This window comes from Akebia trifoliata, chromosome 1, assembly GCF_017979445.1.
Source record: "Akebia trifoliata isolate Shusen 1 chromosome 1, ASM1797944v1, whole genome shotgun sequence".
Lineage (NCBI taxonomy): Eukaryota > Viridiplantae > Streptophyta > Magnoliopsida > Ranunculales > Lardizabalaceae > Akebia > Akebia trifoliata.
The window spans coordinates 7,127,560-7,134,744 of NC_141375.1; positions in this window are offsets into that span (position 1 = coordinate 7,127,560).

Consider the following 7,185-nt stretch of genomic DNA (forward strand, 5'->3'; position numbering starts at 1 on the left):
AAATAGAAATCTAGAAAAAAAAAATACTAGAAAGCTTCTATTGGCACCCCAACTTATACTTATTCTTAACCATTCATTTATTTTCTTTATTTTTAATATGAGTGTAGTAAGTAAAAGTTAGGGTGCCAATAATAGCTCTCTACAATAATCACCAAACACCAATATTCCATTGCAATCATTTTTTGAAGGGAAATTTATTGACATGACATGCATTCTAAGGGTGGGCAAAAGTGGAAAACAACATTTAAAATTTGAAAGGTACCCTTAGAAGTATGAAGGCCTTTAGAGTTTCTTGGAGTGTAGATAAAAATTCTCTTTTTCGAAATATAACAATTTTCTTTTTCAATTCAAATCATTAAACAAGCAATGCTAATGATTTTCTTATTAACTCTACGTAGTTAAATTGCAGAAGATAAACAAAGAAGAAATTATACTAAAATAACAAATAATTAAATAAGTTAAAAATACCGATTAGACTCAATCACTAATTTGAAGAGAGTGAGGCTTGTACTAGATACAATAGCCTTAAGACAAATTTCACCCCTACGATGTGCTAGCAGTCGATGGACATCTGATTCCCAAGATAAAACACTTTACACATGTACAAGTAACGCTAATGATTTTCTTGTTAATTCAAATCATTAAACAAGCAATGCAAATGATTTTCTTGTTAACTCTATGAAGTTAAATTGCTGAAGATAAACAGAGAAGAAATTATAATAGAGTGAGACTTGTACTAGATACAATAGCTTTAAGATAGATTTCGCCTCTACGATGTGCTAGCAGTCGATGGATTTTTTAGACTCAATCACTAATTTGAATAGAGTGAGACTCGTACTATATACAATAGCCTTAAGATAGATTTCGCCCCTACGATGTGCTAGCAGTCGATGGACTTTTGACTTCTAAGATACAACACTCTACACATGCACAAGGCAATACTCTAAGTGTACGTGTACAATTGAACTTGTATGGTGGTTGTACTCTCAAAGACTCATGAGAAAAAGCAAGGAAAATCAAATGACACAATGCAAGTAAATTCAAAAATTCAATGATGCAAATGAGATAAAGGATGGAATTTATAGAATTGGAAGTATCTCTCTGGATAGACATCATAATTGGTGAAAATGTCTTTCATTTGTGATTGTTTGGACAGACACTTATTGAGGACTTTAGAATAACCACCATTCTCTTAGAATAGTCATGAGTTGTAACTCGTTAAATTCAACTCAATGGATAAAATAATTGAAGAAAAAGACCCAATTTTTTTATAGCAAAAGTGGACCTTTCACATGCACCGGCATGAGGCTTAAATTTGAGATTTGCACCCCCTGCACACGCATCGTACAAGCACATATGCACTAAGGTTCTTCAGACCAATGAATCTAAATCCCTTTAGAACCCATGACCCCTCATGTGCTCGTGGGCTTTATCCATATCTCTTTCATATTCATTACACTATGTGAGAGCTTCCTTATAAGAGCTACATTCTTTAATTGTTTCTATTCGATATGGGACTAAAACAATTATATCACAACTTAAAAACAAATCACTTAACATTTACAGTTCCATTCAAACACAAGGAATCCCAACTTTTTCCAACAATCCCCCACATGAATTGAGAAAGTTGAAACTGGATAAGGAATACGATAATTATTTTAAAAATATAGAGAGTACAATAGAAAATGTCATGTATTAAAAGAAGTAGCTTGTGACTTTGAACTTTCCTTAGAGAGAGTTTATCCGATTTATTAGACTAAGTAGTGAACATAAGTCTTGAACTATTCAGTCTTTCGTGTTAATCAAGACAATAAACTTTACACATTTTCTTTCCAAACACAGCTATATCTTACGGTTGTGTTCATTTTGGTCTTGAACAATCCCAAATTCACTAATGTTTTAGAGAATCTAGTCTCATTAGATTTTTATTAAGGGAGGAGAATGTAATACCCCGAGTTTTCAACCCGTATCTCGAGGGAACCTGATAATGTAGTAGGAAAATTCTAAAGGAAAACTTATATTAAAATACTCGAATATGGTTATGTTCATTTTCAATGGAAATCGACTTCACTATCAGATTTAGAAAGGTCGAAATATATACTTTAGCCTATAAGTAAATTCGAATTCGAGTTCATAGGAAAAAATTTATAGATCCTTGAATTTCGTGTTGAATGAGACCCAAAACAGTAAGATTTCGTTAGAGCGAGAATCAGGAAAATTCGACCACAGCGTTAAGTCCGCAACAAAAAATATTTAAAATGGAATACTCATTTGTCATTGTCCGAGTCCGAATGGTCAAGTTACCGTCGAAAATGGAAACGAATAGAAAATACCAAAATACTTTCTAGCTCTTTATAAAGAACTAAACACTTCTCTTATTTTATTTCCTTCTCTCTAACTCACAAAGAAATCAACTCTTTCCAACCCAAGGGTTTCGACTCATTCCCTTCAAGATTCATTGAAAATGAGGCCGAGTTGAACCACGACAAAGAAGACAAAATTGTCGACAATCTCACCATCCTTGTTTGTCCATTATTGTTCGTCTTCTCCATCCTCCATCAATAACCAGTTGTGTAGTTTGAGTGAGCCTCTACACATTCCATCTGAAGGCTTCTTCGAGTAGGAGTTAGATCTACCTTTCATTGTAGAAGTGAATGAGAGTGTCATTAAAGCTTTGCAAACCCTCGCCCATTTTGCACCAAACTCAACCCAACCTCGGCTCTCGTGCCATCCAACGTTGATTATCGTGCTAGCTCATCACCTTTGGTGTCCATGAACTTCGATAGGGGACTTCTGATTCTTAGTAGTAACCTTAGATTTCGAAATATGCATTTAGGAATTTTTATCAAATATATGTGTTATTTACAAATCATAAAAATCTTGTGTTTGATTTTAAATTCATGTTCGAATTAGAGATTTAACGTATCTTTATCAAGTTTTAACAACAAATTCGTGGGTGGGTAGAAGGGTTTGATGAACGGAAGAGAAACTTGAAAAATGAATCAAAAAATTAAAAGTTTGTGTAATTGTTTAGTGCTGTCGGCAGGAGCTGGTGGTGCCATCGACACCTGTCGTAGGCCATTCTGACGGTTCTACAGCCAGAATCATACTTTTGCCACCGACAAAAATTTCTAACCAAATTGATATCTGACTTTTGGGTTGCTATCCTCATGACTTATACAATGTCCTCTTTAATATTTATTTTCTATTTACTTTAAGTTATTTAATGAAATTAAGGTTTTACCCCCCATTTTAGAGCAATGGAAATGATTTTAAGATCAAAATCTCAAATGATCCAAATCCGAATTTTGGTTTCAAAAACAAAACATAAATTTCGACATTTTCGACAAATTTTTAAAAGTTAATATCTTTCGTGTTATTTTGAATTAAGTTATAAAAATCACATGGTGTCGAATCTCGTGTTTCAGGCTTTCATTTCTAAAAATCCATTTACGATTTCAAGAATTTTGAAAATTTAAATTTTCGACACTTAGTCAAATTTTCACAAATTTTTTCAATTTTGACAGTTTGACTTCCCGTACTTATTGGGACCCCATTTTAACAAAAATTGGATAGTTTTTCGATTGGATTATCAAAATGAAATTGAAAGTTTGAAAAGAAAGGTTTGGTTTGAAAAGTTGAAGAGTGAAAACATCGAAAAATAAAAAAAGAAATGAAATGATAAAATGCCAAAATCACACCTGAGGGGTGATGTTTACATTTTTGCAATGATGTGTTATGTGTAGGTTGGTAAAGGGATATCCAGGGATAATAATTGGTTATATGTTTATTTAAATTCTGTTAGCGCAGAGGCTCTGAATTCTATTATTTATTTTAGGTTGGGTGGCCATAGTTGCATGGTAGAAAATTAGATATCCATTCTCAACCTTGTATTGTTAATTTTCTCTTTTATTTTCAAAGAAAAATGATATATATAGTTATTTTGTGAGTTGTTAAAGAATCTGTGAATGCTTAAAAGGATAGTGCATCATATCATTCGGAGTGGTGTACTATCCTGAGATGTACGGTAGGGACCACCAAACTCATACGTGGTATGAGATGCGTATGAGAGTAGAGTCACAACTGGAATTCGGGTCCATTCCTTTCTATCTTTACTAGTGAACTTGTATTATAAAGGTGGTCGTATATGAACAGAGTTGTATATTTGAGAATCACATGCATGTCTGATAGGCATAAATGAAGATGATTAGTCAACGATTACTAACAATCTAGAGTAGTCAAATGTTCTGATATATCAAAAAGAGACCCATTGCTTATGATCACGTCAAACGACTCTTCTGAGTCAGATAAATGGTCATCAAGTGTACGCAGTGACCAACCACAAAATCAGGAACTAAAAACCAGATATATGTTATAATATCATGTCCCGATTGAGAGTGATCCAATCGTGAATCCCAACTCTCTAATTATATTACTCTGTCATTGTGTAATATGTATATCTTGTTCTATTTTGAATTATAAACTGAAAGGCATGACTATCATTTCAAAGTGGTCAATTTATTTGTATAAGAATGAAATTATATAGTGATTACTAATGAGGGATGTATGTGGACTTTTAAATTGTTTAGTTGCTCATATTTGGTTATATGTACTAGTTAATCATAGTTTAATTTGTAAAGCTTGCATGTTTTGAAATGATTTAGTATGATTACACGATCACGTTAGGTGAGGTTATTATTGGAAATTGTTTGTGGACCTACTGGGTAATCATTGTTACCACTTTTTTACTTTTTATTTTTTTAGCTTTAGAGTTTGTAGCCGGAGAGACAGTAATAGAGCCATCGAGGGAGGATCATCTGGTGGGTCATACCGACGATCAGAGCCCACTTTCTTGCGAACATTGAGACTACTTCCCCTAGGAACCTATTTGTCCTAGGAAATGTATGTAATTTTTGGGTTGAGAGCTTAGGTCTATGTTAGAGTGAGTGTAAATTTTTGTAATCCTATATATTGTCATCTTTTGCGCAACTCTGATCTAACCTTATGCCGTTCGTATTTTACCATCTTCCGCACCTTGTAAACTTTTGGCATATGTTATATATAGGATTTGTTGGATTTTAGTTTATTAGGTTCGAGTTCTGTGGAACACTAACATAAATAGAGGGAGCCATGTCAAAATTTCAAGGTGCCACCTAGTACCTTGAGATTTGACCTGAGATTAGTGTTAGCGTTTGGCGGGGCGCCACATAAGGCATGTAGTAGGCCTAGAGAATGAATGAGCTTAGAAAAAAGGTAGTTTTAATGCATGGATGCAATGAGAATAACAAAATAAAGGTATTTTATTGTGGCCTATAGGCCAATTGGAGACCTTTAATTTTATATTTTGAACAAAAAAAAAAAAGATTTTTGAATACTTGGGCCTTTACCGATTTTGTCAACATTTTGGATAAAAATACACATTTCTAACCTTTGTCGAGGTGGGCCCATGCAAATTGGGCTGTCTACATATAATATTGAATAAAAGAAAGTGTTGAATAACATTAAAATTGACATCCTTTTAGACATTACTGACGTGGATGAGTCCATAGAACCATAAACGCTTTTCATTGAGATACGAGTGTGAAGCATTTATGGTTCTGTGCACACCAATGTTCGAAATGATGTCAATTTCAATGTTACTCTAGCACGATTCTTGAATAAATAAAGTTTTTGAAGGTTGAGTCTTTCACACTAGGGTTGGCAACGAATCAATTCAGTACCGGATCAGTGCCATTCTAATCCGATTCGAACAGATTATTGAATACGTGAACTGAATTCAATCTATTTCATTTCGTCTTTAATCCGAAATCGATCCGAACACATGCCTTATTTTCAAATTATCAATGGTCAAATTTTTTTAAAAATCTACTTTCCTATTACAAATATTGAGGGAAATAAAAAAGAAAAACGTTTTATCTATATGTATTTATATGAAATTAAAAAATATATATATATATATATATATATTGAAATATGTTCAAATTGGATTGGAGTAGATTCGAATCTGATTTGAAATTATTTCGGATCTAAGATTTCAATTCAAATCCGATTTTCATGTTTTTTCGAATAAGATCAAATCAGACCGGTTTGAACATCGGGTATATTTCAAATCATTGCTAGACCTACTTCATAGGGGTGCAACTTGATTCGGTTTGAGGTCAAATTGGAACCAAACCGACATAGGTTGGTTCCACTAAATAAGAATTGGAGCAAAACCAAACTAAAGTCGGTTTGATTCGGCTCTATGGGTTGCCAATATTCTATAAATTATAAATAATATTTTTTAATGAAAAAATAAATATATAATAAACACAAAATTTCATACAATAAATCATTAATCCATCTATAAAAATTCATTAATTTATCCATAAGAGATCATTAATCTATATCCTAACACCTAAAATAATTCATAATAATTATTATATATATACAATTATTTATTGCATAAGGGTTCGGTTTGGTTCAGTTTTATATAAACTTGATCTGAGAACTTAACCAAAATTGATCGGTTCTCCATTTTCTTAATCCAAAACCGAACCGTGACTTATTTCAATCTGAATCAAACCACCTGAAACTATCGGATTGGTTCGTATCTCAATTTGAACCGGACCAAGTTGCACCCCTACTACTTCATAGATAGCTCCACCCCTGCCCCAAGCCTGAATTTGGTCAGGATTGTTGAAGTAGTTCTGAGGTGTAAAGGTGCAACTTGGTTCGGGTTGGTTCGGTTTAGAGTAAAATTAGAATCGAACCGACCAAAATCGGTTCCATTATATAAGAACTAGAACCGAACCAAATTGGTCTAGAATCGAAACAATCCAAACCGACCTTAATTCGGTTTGGTTCGATTCCATCTTTAATTTGTTTTGCAAGAGAGAGAGAAAGAGAAAGAGATGAACCGGTGTGCAGTCGCAGGTCGTAAATGGCAACAGTAGGCCATACGTATCAGGTCCAGCCGCAGAGAGAGAGAGAGAGAGAGAGAGAGAGAGAGAGAGAGAGAGATGAACCGATGTGCAGCCACAGGTCGCAAGTCGTAAATGGTAGCAACAGGTCGCACGTGTTAGGTCTAGCTGCAGAGAGAGAGAGAGAGAGAGAGAGAGAGAGAGAGAGAGAGAGAGAAATGAACCGGTGTGCAGCCGCAGGTCGCAAGTCGTAAATGGCAGCAACAGTAGGCCGCAAGTCGTA